We start from the raw sequence: 16,479 nt of genomic DNA on the forward strand, positions 1-16,479 counted from the left end.
GTATTTTTAGATGATGGATGCTCAACCTGTCATTTGTCTTCCATTTAAATTATTTAAAAAATATTTTATAGTTAGAATTGTACTTTGGGGGATATATATATATATATATTTTATATATATATATATATATTTTTTTCCACTCAGAATAATTCCCTGGAGATTCATCCAAATTCTTTTTTTCTTTTCTTTTCTGTACTGGGAATTAACCCAGTGAGACTTTACCATGGAGCCACATCTCCAGCCCTTTATTTTTGTTATTTTGAGACAGGATCTTGCTAGATTTCTTAGAACATCTCTAAGTTGCTGGGGCTGGCCTTGAACTTGCAATCCTCCTCCCTCAGCCTCCCAACTTGCACAGTTTACAGGCCAGCTTCATCCAAGCTCTTGTGTTTATCCACAGTGTGTTCTTTTTCGTTACTGAGTAATATTTCACAAAAGTGCCACGCATCTAGTCATTCACTGAAGAGCATCTAGCTAGATTCCAGTCTTTCAGGAAATCTGGAATTGCAAATACAGCGCTGTGAACATTCGTGTGCAGGTTCTTTATATGGGCATGTTTTTATTTCTCTGGGCAATGGGTCCATTTTTAAACAGTCTAATTAAAGCAGGCTCTTGACATCTGGGAGTGGTACATCTGCAGACCCAGATGGGTTCCAACGGTGCCAATATTACGAATGTTTACACAGGCTCCAGGCTTGGTCCTAAATCACATGAATCTCGTTTCTGTCTAGAAGCACTACTTCCTGTGCACATTCTCCTAACCCCAACTTGGCTGCCTCTTTAATGTGTATTGATTTATTTTAATTCTGTTAAGCCAGGTAACGCAGCTGTAAAGAAACAGGAAGCAGGAGACAATTGTATGGAGCGGAGTGAAGGATGGCATCCTAGAGTACCCTCGGGAATAAATATTTCCTATTTTGTGTTTTTGACTTTTTAGACTCTGAGTTCCTCTGTCTTTGTTTTAGGCTGACGACTTTCCTCTTGTGGGGCATTTCAAGGCGTTCTGAAATGTTTCTCTCCTGAGAGCGCTGCATGGGGAATTAAGGCTCAGGGCAGCCAAGAGTCTGACTGACTGACTTCACCACTTCCACTAGCTGGGGGAGTTGGACAAGTGTACCAACCTCTCTGAGAGTCTCATTTCTCTGACTTACGAAAAATGGTAATGGTAGTATCTGACTCATAGGATCAAACAAGACCACCGATGAGAAGTGTCTTAAGTACTCAGTAAATACTAGCTAGTATTAGTGAAATTAAAGGTCCATAGGAGAATCCTGTATAAGTTGTGTGTGTGTGTGTGTGTGTGTGTGTGTGTGTGTGTGTGTCTGGTGTTCTGGGGATTTAATCCAAGGACACTTGATTATTGAGCCTTTTTTTTTTTTTTTTTTTTGGTAACAGAGATTGAACTCAGGAGCACTCAACCACTGAGCCACATCCCCAGCCCTCTTTTCTATTTTATTTAGAGACAGGGTCTCACTGAGTTGCTTAGTGCCTCGTCATTGCTGAGGCTGGCTTTGAACTCGGGATCCTCCTGCCTCAACCTCCCAAGCAGCTGGGATTACAGCCGTGTGCCTCGGTGACCGGCACTACTGAGCCCTTTTTATATTTTATTTGAGGTAGGGTCTTGCTGAGTTGCCTAGGCTGGCCTCAAACTTGTGGTCCTCCTGTCTCAGCCTCCTGAGTCACTGGGATTACAAGCATGTGCCACCATGCCTGGAAAAAATGATAATTTTTAAGAGTAAAATCATAACTCTCATACAAATGTGAAATGAAAATCATGTCAAATATTTTATTGAACTTAATGATGGAGAAAGTGAGAGGGTATAACTGGTTCAAGGGAGAGTTGAAGAGCATATCTATATGATTAGATAGAAAGGTTGATTTTTCAGTCAATTGATTGATAAATGAGCATCTGCGACCAGGGATGTTGAAATGGATTTGCTTAACGCAGACTTAGGGCTGGGGACGCGGCTCGGTGGTAGAGCCCTGGCCTAGCGGGAGCGAGGCCCTGGGTTCCATCACCACCCCAGGCACCGACGGGGACAGCGTGGGCCACTGTCTGAGGAGCCCGAGGAAGCCGGGCCCTGCTGCTCTCTCGGTCATTCTGTCACCCCAGAGGGTAATGCCAGCCGGCGACCAAGGCTGCCTTTTCTGTCGGGTTTGGGTTTCTGGCCCCGTCCCTCCCTGGTTAGTCCAGCTGATCGGCTCAGGTTCCCCCAGGAGGACGTGGACATGGTTTAGTGTTGTCTGGAAGGTCACTTGGAACCCTGGCACCTTCTTTATGGCCTGAACTGTGATCCTGGCCTCGGACCCCCTCTGAAATGGCCACCACAGAGGACAGCAGTCTCCCTCCCTGTCCCTATGTCTGTCTCCCCAGCAGTCACAGGGATACCACTGTCTAGGGCTCTGGCTTCACAGGCCTTGGCTTCCTTAGCCATTTCATCCATAAGAAGGGACTTGGTAGACATTCCCTCCCCACCCTGTCGTGGAAGGAGTGGCCGCTGGGGCTTCTGGGGCCCACAGGAACTGGCCCCCAACCTGCGTCTTGGTAGCAGTGACAGGTGCGCAGTGAGGGTCCGGAGGAGCCCTCGCTCAGCTGCCTTTAGAAGCCTGTTGAGCGTCTGGCTGGATAGACCTCCCTGTGCCTCCTACCAGAGGGAAGAAAGAAGTCGGGTTCTCCTTCCTCTCGGTGCACTGCAGGCTTTGGAAGGTGCTGACCGGGTGCCCCTCAATCTTCCGTCTTAAGCTCTGACCCCGTGGAAGGCCCCTCTCACAGTGCCGTGTGAAGGTCCCTCCTGACATTCCCCTACGCCTCTGTGTGCTGTTGGGTCTCACGGTCCCCCAAACCGAGGAAGGGGTAACAAAACACAGCAGGACGGTCTTGTCCCCCTCTTGGGAACACTTCCACAAATGCCACCAACCGTGATGGTGGCCACCTCCCTTCCGAGGTCACCGGTGTCCCCATGCCTTCTGCGTTGAGCAACACCCTGTCGCCAGTCTCTGAGGAACTAAGCCGGGACCTTCGCTTTCTATTACACGTCATCGTTGGGCCCATTTCTCCCACTCCTGGTGCTAGTTTTTGACCAGTGACATTGTCATTTGGTCCCTTGTGTGTTTGTCCCGAGGCTGTGTCAGCCAGCCATGGAGTCCCGTGCTCTCATCTGAGCCAGCGACCAACATGTCCCCAAGAGAGGAAGGAGGACAGAGCCTTGTGGCACTCTGTATGAGACCTCGATCGAAACGCTTTTGATGGAACTGCTCTTGGAGGGCCCCGATAGGGTGTAGCGGGAGAGCCTTCCGTGTGTGGGGCCCTGGGTCCCTTCCCCAGCACTGCAAAAACAGAGAGGAAACAAAAAAATCACTCCACAAACGGAATCTCCCCACCCTTCTGTTACCATTCTCCACGGGGACCCAGGACAGTGCTGGGCAGATGTCTTGCTGAGATCCACAGACTGTCCTGGCTGAGAACCACACGGGTGGGGACTGTTTTAAATATTTTAATGTCCCTCTCCCTTAAATTCCCAGAGCATATGTGTAGAAGTGGGTAAAACACAGAGGGTGACATAAATGTCAGCCACCAATCCACGTCCCATCTCAGATTCTGTGTTTTTTTGCTCCTTATCCTCAATCCTTTTTTTAAAAAAAAAAAAATATTTTTTAGTTGCAGATGCACACAAAACCTTTTGTTTATTTATCTTTACATGGTGCTGAGGATCCAGTGCCCTGCATGTGCTAGGTGAGCGCTCTGCCACAGAGCTACAACCCCAGCACCCCAGTTTTTTAAAACAAGTAGGAGACGGACAGATTCTGCAGCCCAGCTGATCCAGGCTTTAGAAACCAGTTGGAGAAAGGGCCACAGCCTTTCTCTGAGCTGCCAGGCAAGGTTCTGACCCTCTCCAGAGGTGGGGGGCCATAGGCATTGATGGGGACATGTAAGGGAAGGGAACCTCTTCCTGCTACTAAGTTCCCTAGAAAGGGGAATAGCCTCTATTATAAATGCCCTTAAATTACAGACTTTGGGGCCGCTGGGGTTGGCTCAGTAGTAGAGTACTGGCCTCCCACGTGTGAGGCCCTGGGTTTGATCCTCAGCACTACACGGAAGTAAATAAACAAAAATAAAGATAATGCGTCCGTGTATAACTAAAAAAAAAAATATTTAAAAAAATCATAGACTTTGGACTTCAAAGTAACCCCTGCACACAGGCAGCTGCTGGCTCCCACCTGCTGGGGAGGGAAGCTGTCCAGACCTCTGCCTGCCCCTGGATTAAAGGGGTTCAAATCTGGGAGCCTGAAGAGATTTGTGGCTTGACTGTCGACTTCACCGTGGATAAATGGCTTGGGGGCCGTAATCAGCTTTGGTCAGATGGCTTTTGAGTACATTTAGCATTGGCTCAACAGCCAACTTAAACTGCTGGATCAAAATTGGATGATAAGCTGGAAACTGCCTGTTCTTTAAGCCAAAGTCACTGTTTGTATCTGAAGTCCGTTTTGCTGATCTCTAGATAAACCCTGACCATTCCCCCGCCCCCCCCCCCCCGTAAGAATTGTTTCTGGTGGGGTAAATTTCTTCATGAACTTGTAATAAACCAATTAGGGCTTCCTCTTGTTTTATTTAGCAAAGTTCAATTTATCCTGGATAGAAAGGAGAGGGAAGGTAGAATGAGGACGGAAAATAAAAAAATTCCAGTGATGATAGTTATCATCACTACTGCTGTAGAAGCAGCAAGGGTAACCATCACCTAACGGACATAAAGTCCCCACCAGTATTTTTGGATTTCTTTGGTGGGGGAGGGGTACCAGAGATTGACCCCGGGGGCACTGAACCACTGAGCCACATTCCAGCCCTATTTTTTTTTTTTTTTTGTATTTAAATTCAGGGTCTTATTGAGTCGCTTAGCACCTCGCTGTTGCTGAGGCTGGCTTCGAACTCATGATCCCTCTGTTCAGCCTCCCAAGCTCCCAGGATTTCAGACCTGCAATAGCCTGAATTGTTGGATTTTTATCAAGACCTCTAACGCATCCCATGAGGAGTCCCAGGGTCTTCCTGGAGAAGTTCAGGGCCAATGCTAGCAGAATAAGGAGATTTGGAGCAGTTGCCATTTGTAGCGACAGGCTTCTGCGGAAGGTCTGGGCGAGTCCCTGGTAGGGTGCCCCAGGCCTCTCTCGCATTCTTCTCCTGTTGAGTATTTTTACTAACGACTTGGACGAGGACTCTGGCAACTTTCGGGTTCAATCCGTGGATGACGCGAAGCTGGGAGGTTAGAATCAACCATCAAGAAGGTCAGCAGAGGCACCGCCTTGTCTCCGCAGCAGAGAGAGGAGGGAAGCGGAGGGGCGTCCAGAGAAGGCCACCTCTCACATGGAGCTTTCCCTTTGTTTACCTTCCAGGAGGAGCGGGACCTGGCACTGTGTCGCGGAGCCGAGGGACCTGCTGGCCGGTCAGCCCACCGTGCAGCGCCCTGGAGGGCAGGCCCAGGTATTCGCCTCTTACCCCAGGGGCCCAGCATGGCACAGGAGAGGCCCACCCTCCTCCCTCCCTGGGGGACACTGACCTGATTGACCTGGGAGAGCGGTTCAGCTCCCCCTGATCTGTGCCCTTTCCTCTTGGTCACCTGACTTGAAAGAAAAAAAAAAAAATCTGGAATCAGACTGTTCAGCCCCTCCCCCAACAGGAGCCCAGGATCCTGCACGAGGTGGTCCTGGGAGGGCTGTCAGATAAATAAAGAATGCTCAGTTACATTTGAGTTCTAGATAAACAACGGATCTCTCTCTCTCTCTCTCTCTCTTTTTTTTAGTATGTCCCATGCAAGATGTGGGATATGCTTATACTTAAATAAATAATAATTGCTTGATGTTTACCTGAAAAATCAAGTGCTACTGCACATCAGGTATTCTCATTTGCCAAATCCAGCAGTCCAAGCACATCCAAGACAGGTCAGGGTGACGGTCAGAGGCCTCCCAAGGAGCCCTGGCCTGGCCTGGCTTGCCACTGGCCTGTATCATCTCTCACCTAAGAGGGGGGTCAGGCAGGGGCCAGCTGTGTGCGCTGCTGGCTGCTGCTGCTGCCTGGTCAGGCCCCTTGAGGGATTCAGCACCCCAAACCTCCAAACCCTCACTTCTGCCTTCTCTCTTGGGGGCTCCTCAGGTCCTGGTCATCTCTGCTGGCCTCAGGCTTGCCCTCCCTTCAGGGCTGAATCCTGCTACACGAGGTCAGTGGCTAACACTGGCTTTTTCCTCTGTCCCAAGGAGCCCTAGCTCAGGCCGAGGCCAGCCGTCGCAGCCCGTCTGCAGTGTGGCCTTGCAGGGCGGCTGCTGTGTAAGTGGTTCATGGTGACCTTTTATGTCCGGGCTGTGCTTTTAGCTTACTCACCCATTTCAGAAGGATTTCTCAAGAGCCTGCTCTATCCTGGGTGTTCTGCAGATGACAGGGGCACAGCCCTGAGCCCCGCAGGCCCATCCCAGTCCCAGGGACTGAGAGTCACACAAAAATAGAGACTATGGAGAGCTAAGAGGGGTACAGAGGAAGGTCAGGTCTGGTCAAGAGTCTCCTCTGAGCCGGGCCTGGAAGGAAGGAGTTAAAACATGGGGTTTGGGAAGAGCTTTCCAAGCAGAGGGGACGGCGTGACCTTGACTGCAGAGGGGCTGGGTCAGGGAGCTGGCTCTTTCCGGGCTGAGGGGAGGCCAGTGGACAGGGGCAGTCTTTCCAGTCGCCTTCCCATCTGTTCCTTGGTCCAAAGTCACAGGGTGGGGCCAAATATAATTTGTGAATCTAGCGTAAGGCTTCTGAGCACAGGGCCTGTGTGACCGTGTGGGTCCCCTGCCTGAGAAGCTGGCCCTGGTCTCTTGATTCATGTGTGTGTGCATCGGGTCAGGAACTGGGTCTGCATCTTCCGTCCAGGGGAGCTGCTGTATGGAGTCAGCTCCTCAGAGCAAGCCAGACAGACCTAGGCAGACGGACGTGACTAGGAGCACCTGGTGGATACTTGACCTTCTGGCTGTCTTTTTTTCTGTGTGTTTACCTGATGGTAGGGGCTGGGGAGTTTTTTTTTGGGGGGGTCCCTTTTATGGTTGGGCACTAATCCCACCCATGGCTAGTCACTCCCACATGTCCTACTCACTCCCAATGGACCCACCTCCAAATACCATCACTTTGGCCGTTAGATTTCAACGTATGAGTTTTGGGGAGGTGTAAACATCCAGTCTGTAGCGTGTGGAAGAAAGGTGTTGGCAGATGTAAGAAGTTAAAGATCTTGACATAGGGAGGTTATCCTGGAGGTTATCCTGGAAGGCCCTTAGTTGCAATCGCAGGGATCCTTATAAAGAAAGAGGCAAAGGGAGATTTGACAGCCAGCCGGAGAAGACGAGGCAAAGACCAGCAGAGATTCAAAGATGCTGACCTTGAAGATGGGAGCGATGAAGCCACAAGCCAAGGAATGCCGGCAGCCACCAGAAACCAGGAGAGGCAGGGAACGGGTTATCTCCCTAGCACCTCTGGAGGGAGTGCGGCCCCACGGGCACCTTGATTGTGGTCTATTCATCCTCATTTTGGATCCAGAACTATGAGAGAATAAGTTGCAGTTCTTTTATGGAAAGTTGCTATGGGGCCACAGGAAGCTGAGGGAAGCCTCCCTCCTGAGACTGTTAAATAGCAGCTGTACTGAGATCTATTTCTTTAGACCTCACCTTTCACCTATAAAGTGTAAAAGGCAGTGGTTTTTAGTATCTTTACAGGGTGGTGAAACCAGCACCGTAATCAGTTTCAGAACCTTTCCCATTACCCCCACAAGATACCAGTGTTTAGCCGTCATGCCAAGAGCCCCAGCCTAAGGCATCCACAAATCTACTTTCGCTTCTTCTGGATGTTTCCTGTAAATGGAATCGGAAAAGATGTAGCTTTTTTTTTTTTTTTTTTTTTTTTTTTTTTAAGAGAGAGTGAGAGAGGAGAGAGAGAGAGAGAGAAATTTTAATATTTATTTTTTAGTTCTTGGCGGACACAACATCTTTGTTGGTATGTGGTGCTGAGGATCGAACCCGGGTTGCATGCATGCCAGGCAAGCGCGCTACCGCTTGAGCCACATCCCCAGCCCATGCTTTTTTTTTTGATGATAAACTTTTTTCACTTAGCATAGTCCCTTCAAGGTCACCCACATTCGCAGCATGTGTTGGCACCTCACTTTCTATTGCCGGATGATATATCTCGTTGTCTAGACATACACACCTTGTTACCCCTCGATCGGTTGATGGACATCTCGCTTGTTTCTGTTTGGCTACTGTGAATGATGCTGCTGCAGACATCGGTGTCCAAGTTTCTAGGTGGACACTTGCCGCAGTCTGGCTGAGCACAAACAACCGAGCCGCCACAAAGCCTTGTAGGTTCAAACAGCAACTCTTTATTCCCCAACTCTCACCGGCACTGCACACACACTACTCAGGAGCACACCCCTTCCACCGGGCTCCGTGTGCCCAATCTCCCCAACCCCTCTCCAGAGCTGCACGGGAACTCCAAAGTAGAGGGCGCCTGAGGCAGATTCCCAGAGCAGGGTCCATATACAACTCAATCAATCCAGCAACACAGCAATTATATACGGTTTAACTCAAATCACCATCTCAATGGTTCGCTGGCCTCACCTTTCAACCATTCTCTCTGGCAAGGGTCCTTCTGACTCGGCTGTGGCTCTCAACACATTGTGGATTGCCTAAGAGTGGAATTGCTGCAGGGTCATATGGTAATTCTATTTTTAACCTTTTGAGGAACTGCCAGACCACTTTCCAAAGTGGCTTTGGAAATGACTTTCATAATCCCACCAGCCGTGTAGGGCATCTGTTTCTCCACATCCCCGCCAACGCTTGTTTTTTTGTTTATGGCGCGAGGTATCCAACCCAGGACCTGTGTGTGCTAGGAGGCGCTCTGCGTTCCCAGTTCCCCGTCTGCTTTTCGGTTTTGATCTGCATTTCCCCAGTGACGAATAATGTGGAGTCAGCTACTCACATGCTTATTAGGCATTTGTGTATTTTCTTTGGAAAAATGCCTATTCTTATCCTTTGCCCATTTTTAAAAATAGTTATCCTTTTGTTATTGAATTGTAAGATTCTTTTTCTATATTCTGGATCCTGGGCCCTTATCAAATATAAGACTTCAAAATATTTTCCCCCATTCTCTCACTTCCCTGATGGTGACCTTTGCAACACAATATTTAAAAAAAAACTTTTAATGAACTCCAGTGTGTCCTTTTTTATCAAATTGTTGCTTGTAATTTTTGAGAACAGACCGCACAAATGCCTGTTTTTGCTTCAGTGCCTGGAACATGGTGAAGCTTTTCTTTTCCTAGGTCAACACCTGGGCCACTCAGGTTGGAAGAGAACAGGTCTTTGGCCCCTGGGGCTGTTGGGTGGCAGATCAGCCGTGAGGGCCAGCTTCTCCATTAGGCCAGGAGGCATATTTGCACATTTCTCGGCCCATAATACTTTAAGAGGCCCACGGGAAACACACACACACACACACACACACACACACACACACACACACTTTGTTTTTGGTTTTGTGTGTGTGCTGCTGAGGATCCAACCCATCACTTACATGGGCCAGGCGAGTGCTGTACCACGGAGCCACAGACTCAGCCATGTTCACTTTATGGAGGAGCCGGCCTACAAAGACCCAAATGCCTGTGGCCATGAGCCACAGTACAGTCCTGTTCCCTGTTCCTGGAGAGCCCTCCAGCAGGGATGGACAGTGCGGACCCCTCTAGTGCGTCCAGCCTGCCTCCTTTCTGCTTAACCTCCCTTTAAGAGGGGCCAGACTGGGGCTCTGAACGCTGGACTCAAAGAAAGCATTGCGTCCTCCCCCTTGAGGGCACTAACATGCTAGAGTTACATGAGCAGGTCTTTTTTGTTTTTGTTTTTGAATAGGGTCTCAGCACCCTGCCCAGGCTGGTCTCAGGCTCAGAGCTCGGGCGATCCTCCTGCCTTGGTCTCCAGAGTAGCTGGGACCATGTCCAGGTGTGCTCCACCACCGCGGCCTAGGAGCAGCCCTTCAGATGGGGCAGGCTGGGGCCCAAGCCTGATTACCCTTGTTTTCATTTTTATCGTCACCATATTCCTATTGTTGTGAAACTAAAAGGAAAAATCGTGATGCAAACAATATGGAAAGAGCTTTTCCAACGGAGTCAGGAGGCTGTGAGATGCAGGTTGCTCACCCTATTCCAACTGCTGCCGAGGAAAGTGAATTGGGTCGCTCCCGGCTCCGAGCATCTAGGACAGATGATGACACTGTCCCACAGTCTGAACACCTGGCCCCGGGGGTCAGCAGATTCTAGTTATGGACATGTCCTACTAGGATAGACGGCCGTGGGCTGAGGGAAACGTGTGTGTCTTATTTCTAATCACCACCGTCTTGAAATAGATGGAGGCTTGCCTCACCTGGACCAGCAGTCCATCTGTTACCTGTCAGCCCACCTTCCCGCTCTCCCCTCACCCCACCCCCAGCTGCTCAGAAACGGAGGGATCAAGCCAGGTCCGACGTCTTAGGCCTGGGATCCCTGCGATTCAGGATTCTGAGGCAGGAGGATGGCAAGTTCGAGACCAGCCTGGGTTTACTGAGATTCTGCCTCAAAAGCAAATAAAAAGGGGTGGGGATATAGCTCAGTGGTAGAAAACTGGGACAGCATGTGAGAGACCAGGGTTCAATTCCCAGAACCGTAAACAATAAGTAAATAATTTAAAAACTAGAAAACTATATCTAAAAATGTGATACCAAGGGAAAAAAACTCACTTAATTAAAAATTGGACAAAAGATTTTAACTTAATGAAAATTTTAAATGATAGTGCACTTTCATTTAAAAAACAAGAGTGCAGGGCTGGGGATGTGGCTCAAGCGGTAGCGCGCTCACCTTGCATGCGTGCGGCCCGGGTTCGATCCTCAGCACCACATACCAACAAAGATGTTGTGTCCACCGAAAACTAAAAAATAAATAAATACTAAAATTAAAACAACAACAATAACAAAAAACAAGAGTGCAGAAAGGTTCACAATGAAAAGTCCCTGGGTGCCCAGTTTCTACCACCCTGACACATTTAATGTTTACGCTTACTTCTGGGTATGGTGGTGCCTACCTATAATCCCAACAAATTAGGAGGCTGAGGCGGGAGGATTGCAAGGTGGAGGCCAGCCTCAGGAACTTAGTAAGACACTGTCTCAAAATAAAAAATGAAAAGGGTTGGGGATGTATTTCAGTGGCAAAGTGCCCTTGTGTCAGTCCTCAGTAACTGTCCCTCCCAAAAAAAGTTTACACCTACTGACTGGAAAATGCAAGTCAAACAAAAGTTTATACCCTTTTTAAATTTTAAATTTTTTTTCTTCTTTTTAGTTACACATGACAGCAGTAGAATGTATTTTGGTGTACCATATATACATGGAGTATAACTTCCTATTTTTGTGGCTGTACGTAACGTGGAGTTACACTGGTCATGTATTCCTATATGAACATAAGCACAAAAACAGTAACCCCTGGGCAGACATGCTGTCTCTTTTTGTCTTTTTAACATTTCAGATACTTTTTCCTATCTTGTGGAAACTACTCAAATCCTTTGCCCATTCCTTTATTGTTCTACTGATCTTTTTGATTCCTGAGAGTTCTTTACCTTTTAGAGAGCTCAGTTCTTTGTCTATGATGTGAGTTGCAAATATTTTTTTTCTAGCTTTGTATAATTTATCAATTTTTTAATTTTATGGTTTCTGGATTTTAACTTATACTTAAACCAGCCTCCAACAACCCAAGCTAATTAGGAGTTCTTTCATGTTTTCTTCTAAAATTTTTATGGCTTCGTTTGTACATTCAGATAATTATCCATTTAGAAGTCATTCTAGTGCATGTTTTGAGTTGCGGCATGTAGATTCTATGCTTCTTCATCTGCTCGCTTTTTCCTTCTTCTTTCCTTCCTTCCTTTCTTTGCTGGGGATTGAGCCAGGGGTGCTCTACTACTGAACTACATCCTCAATCCTTTTTATTTTATTCGGAGGCAGGGTCTTGCTAAGTTGCTGAGGCTGTCCTCAGGCTTACAATCCTCTGGCCTCAGCCTCCAGAGTGGTTGGAATTACAGACATGTGATACAATGCCTGCTTCTACTTTTTTTTTTTTAATATTAACATTTGTTTTAAAATTAAAGCCTTATTTTTCTCATAATATTTTGGAACTATTAGAATCATGCATGAAACAAGTATTATGTTTTAGAAGCTTACTTTGGAACTTAGAGGACATACCGGAGAAGGGACATTTATTGCTATGGCTTGAATGTTACTCTGAGATTGGATTTTTACGATATCGAAAGATCTCCACTTGAAGCCAGTATTTATTACTCATGGTGTTTTCCCATCTTCGTCCCAAATCGGCATTCCAATAAGTGGGTGGGGACAGTTTCTAGTAGGCTGCCAAAGAAGATAGCTTTTAGTGGGAAATGGAGACAGAAAACCATAGCAACAAAACATAAACAGGACCATAGAGAAATCCCTTTAGAAACAGGTGGGTTAAGTGAGTCCTGCTCTTCAATAGCTCCTGCCAACACTTGCACTGGAGGAGGCCTGGCTGCTCTGTGGTGTAAAACCAAGAACGCAGACAGGCAGCTCCTTGGCAGGTGGGGGAACGAAAAACGGGGGAGGAACTTTGCTGGGAATGAATTCTGGACATTCAAAGCAGATCAGGGATTCAGGAGGGCGGATAGAATACAATAAGAACAAATCCCCAGCACCAGCACCAGCACCAGCACCGGTGCCGTGGCCATCAGGGGTGCCTGCCAGAGGGTCCCTCCCACGGGCAAAGTGGAGGGGTAAGGGGGTTAAAGGAATCCACATACTAGGAGGTCTGAGGTGTGTCTGGGTGCACGTAGATCAGAGATCAAAGACTAAAGTCATGCCACACGATATCCTTGTGTAGGGAGGAGGGTACATCTCTCCTGGCTGCCAGAGTGCAGAGAAGGAACCAGGTTGCAGCTGGGGTGAGGTGGCCAGCAGCTGGGGAACCGAAAGCTGGAAAACCTCAGCTTGGCCCAATATTCAGGCCTGGCAAACCCACACTGCATGACACGGAGTGAGCCTAAGTGACCAGGGGAAAATCAGACATGGAGCAGGGTTTACACCGGGGAATTCTGGTCGTGGAAACCCACCCATCACCACCCCCCCAGACCTGCTGGGAGAGACACGTCTGGCCCAGATTTCACAAGAGTGGAGACAGGTACACCGTCAGAGTGCACACCCGAAATCCCAGCAGCTTTGGAGGCTGAGACAGGAGGATTGTGAGTTCAAAGCCAGCCTTGGCAACAGCAAGGTGCTAAGCAACTCAGTGAGAAGCTGTCTGTGAATAAAAATACAAAATAGGGCTCAGTGCTCCTGAATTCAATCCCCAGTAGCCCCCCGAAAAAAACACCAGAGTCGGGGTGGGAGAGGCTGAGTTTGGAGACTGAACCTGAGAGACCAGAAAACACGGGTCCGTGGGTGACGGAGTAGACTAAGTATTGGCTCCTCTGGTGCCCGAGTGGAACCCAGGGGAGACTGTGGACGGGCAACTCCTGGGCCCTAGAGGCGCTGATTTAAAACCTCCAGGCCAGTTGCCATTCCAGAAAGAACCTGGAGCCTCCGTAAGCCTAAACCCCACCTCCAGGAGCTCTGCCTCTGGGATTTCCTCTCACACTCCTGACCCCACCTAACACTGCTGAGAAGGATCTTTTGAACTCCAACAGGAACAACTCTTTACTTGTTTAAATTAAACATGGAGGATTTTTTTTTAGTTCAAAAATTTTTTAATTTTTTTTTTTTTTGTCCAGTTGTGACTTGAATGCTTTGTGGACACTTATACCTACTCCTGTTTGTTTCTTTTTTTCCCCCCAGTATTATTTGAAAGCAGTTATTTTTTCATGGATTATTATCTTGAGGACTAGGATATTCAATTAGTATATTTTGGTTTTGTTTTGTATTCTTTTATTTCAATATTTATTTTTTTAAATTTTTATTTCATATATATTTTCTTTCATCTGTGTCCCTCAACTCTCTTTTCTACTGCTAACAACCAGTCTGCATTGATCTCTCTTTCACTCTTCCTTTAATTTTTTTACTTCTATTTTTCTCTTCCATAATCATCACATCCAGGCTGGGGTTGTGGTTCAGTGGTAGAGCGCCTGTCTAGCACGTGTGAGGCCCTGGGTTCGATCCTCAGCACCACATAAAAATAAATAAAATGATGTCCATCTACAACTAAAAAAATATTTTTTAAAAAAATCATCACATCCTACATCATTTCTGTTCTCTCCCTGTCCACCATTTGAAATTATAAACCCTTTTGCAAACCTACTGTGGGCAATAATCGATCACATCATTTATGTTTATTGTGACAATTAACATTGTAGATGTCACAGCAGGAGCTATTTGGTTTAATACTGTGTACTATTGGATGTTGTTATTATTTGTCTCCCTCTAAACAGGGAGGTACCTTCAGGGACACTGTAAGTACACAGGGAAATCTACTGCCTCAGACCCATAGTGTTAAATGGGTAAACACATAAACAACATGAAAAAGGCAAGGGAACAAATCACCCCCAAACAAAAATACTTTAATTACAAAATCCATCAACACCATATTGGAAGAAATGTCAGAGGAGACATTTAGAATGTCCATAGTTAAACTGATCTTTGAGATAAAGGATGATGTAAGAAGTTAAATCAGAAAATATAGGAAGTGAGATCACTTCAGTAAAGAGATAAAGACTCTGAAAATCCTTGAAATGAAGGAATCAATAAACTAAATTAAAAATTCAATGAAAAGCATCACCCGCAGACGAGACCACTTGGAAGACAGAGTTTCAGGCAACAGAGACAAAACATCTAATGTTGAAAATAAAGTTGGCCATGGAGAAAAGATGTTAACAGATCATGAACAGAACATCTAAGAAGGGCTGGGATTGTGGCTCAGCAGTAGAGCACTCACCTAGCACAGAAGGGACCCGGGTTCGATCCTCAGCACCACATAAAAATAAAGGCATTGTGTTATGTCCATCTACGCCTAAAAAATAAATTTTTTTTTTAAAAAGAACATCTAAGAAATATGGGATAACACGAAAAGACCGAATATAAGATTTATCAGGCTAGATGAAGGCTCGGAGATACAAACAAAAGGAATGTACAATCTTTTTAAATGAAATAATATCTGAAGATTTCCCAAACCTTAAGAATGAAATGGAAAGTCACATACAGGAGGCTTATAGACCCCAAAATGTACAAAATTACAACAGACTCACACCAAGCCACATTATTATGAAAATGCCAAACATGGAATAAGGATAGAATTTTTAAAGGCTGCCAGAGAAAAATGGCAGGTCATATTTAGAGGGAAAACAATCTGGATCTCAGCCGATTTCTCAACCCAGACCCTCAAAGTTAGGAGGTCTTGGAATAATGTATGCCAAGCTCTGAAAGGAAATGGATGCCAACCAAGAATACGCTATTCAGCAAAATTAAGCTTCAGAATTGATGATAAAATAAAAATCTTCCATGATAAAAAAATGTTAAAAGAATTTAGAACTAGAAAGACTGCAGTACAAAACTTACTCAATAAAATATTTCATGAAGAAGAAATGGCAAATAAAATTGAAAACAGGCAAAGGGAGGAACTACACTAGAATAGTCAATCAAAGGAGAAACTAATTCAAATGAAAACCAGAAATAAATAAAAATGACATGGAATAAAAATAATTTCTCAATAATAGCATTAAAAATGTAAATGGCCTAAACTTTTCAATCAAAAGACACAGACAACAGATTAGATTAAAAAACAAAACCCAACAATATGCTGTTTCCAAGAGACTCACCTCATAGGCAGAGACATCCACAGACTAAAGGTAAAAGGATGGGAAAAAATATATCACTCGCATGGATTATGTTAAACCAGCAGGGGTTTCTATGCTTATATCAGATAAAGGGGGCTTCAGACCAATGTTAATCAAAAGGGAAAAAGAAGGACTTGGTCATACTGCTTAAAGGAAGTGTACATCAACAAGACATAACAATTATAAATATTTATGCTCCAAACAATGGAGCATCTATGTACGTCAAATAAACCTTCTCAATTTCAATAATCAAATAGATAACAATATAATAATACTGAGTGACTTTAACATGCCTCTCTCTCATCTCTGGCTAGATCCTCCAAACAAAACTAAAGAAGCTATAGAACTAAAAAATACATTTAATAATTTAGACTTAACAGACATATATAAAACTTTTCATCGATTGAATCTACTTTCTTCTCAGCAGCATATGGATCCTTCTATAAAATAGACTATATCTTAGGCTACAAAGCAACTCTTAGAATGCAAGGTATTATCTCTATTTTTTTTTTGTATTTGCTATCAGGTCATAATGGAATATTATGAAATTAGAAATCAAAGAAAAATAAAAAATAGAAACTACTCTAACACTTAGAGACTAAAAAATATGCTATT

At 45.8% G+C, this 16,479-nt stretch overlaps 1 protein-coding gene across 1 annotated transcript in view; it reads left to right on the plus strand.

Annotated features, from left to right (window-relative positions):
- Pecam1 (platelet and endothelial cell adhesion molecule 1) overlaps nucleotides 1-16,479 on the plus strand; it is a 73,165-nt gene that overhangs the window by 4,087 nt on the left and 52,599 nt on the right. The window contains exon 3 of the mRNA XM_013359918.3: nucleotides 5,386-5,473. The gene's annotated coding sequence lies outside the window, so the exon portion shown is untranslated. The remainder of the gene's footprint in view (nucleotides 1-5,385; nucleotides 5,474-16,479) is intronic.

The sequence above is a fragment of the Ictidomys tridecemlineatus genome, chromosome 3 (genome assembly GCF_052094955.1).
Source record: "Ictidomys tridecemlineatus isolate mIctTri1 chromosome 3, mIctTri1.hap1, whole genome shotgun sequence".
Taxonomy (NCBI): Eukaryota; Metazoa; Chordata; class Mammalia; order Rodentia; family Sciuridae; genus Ictidomys; species Ictidomys tridecemlineatus.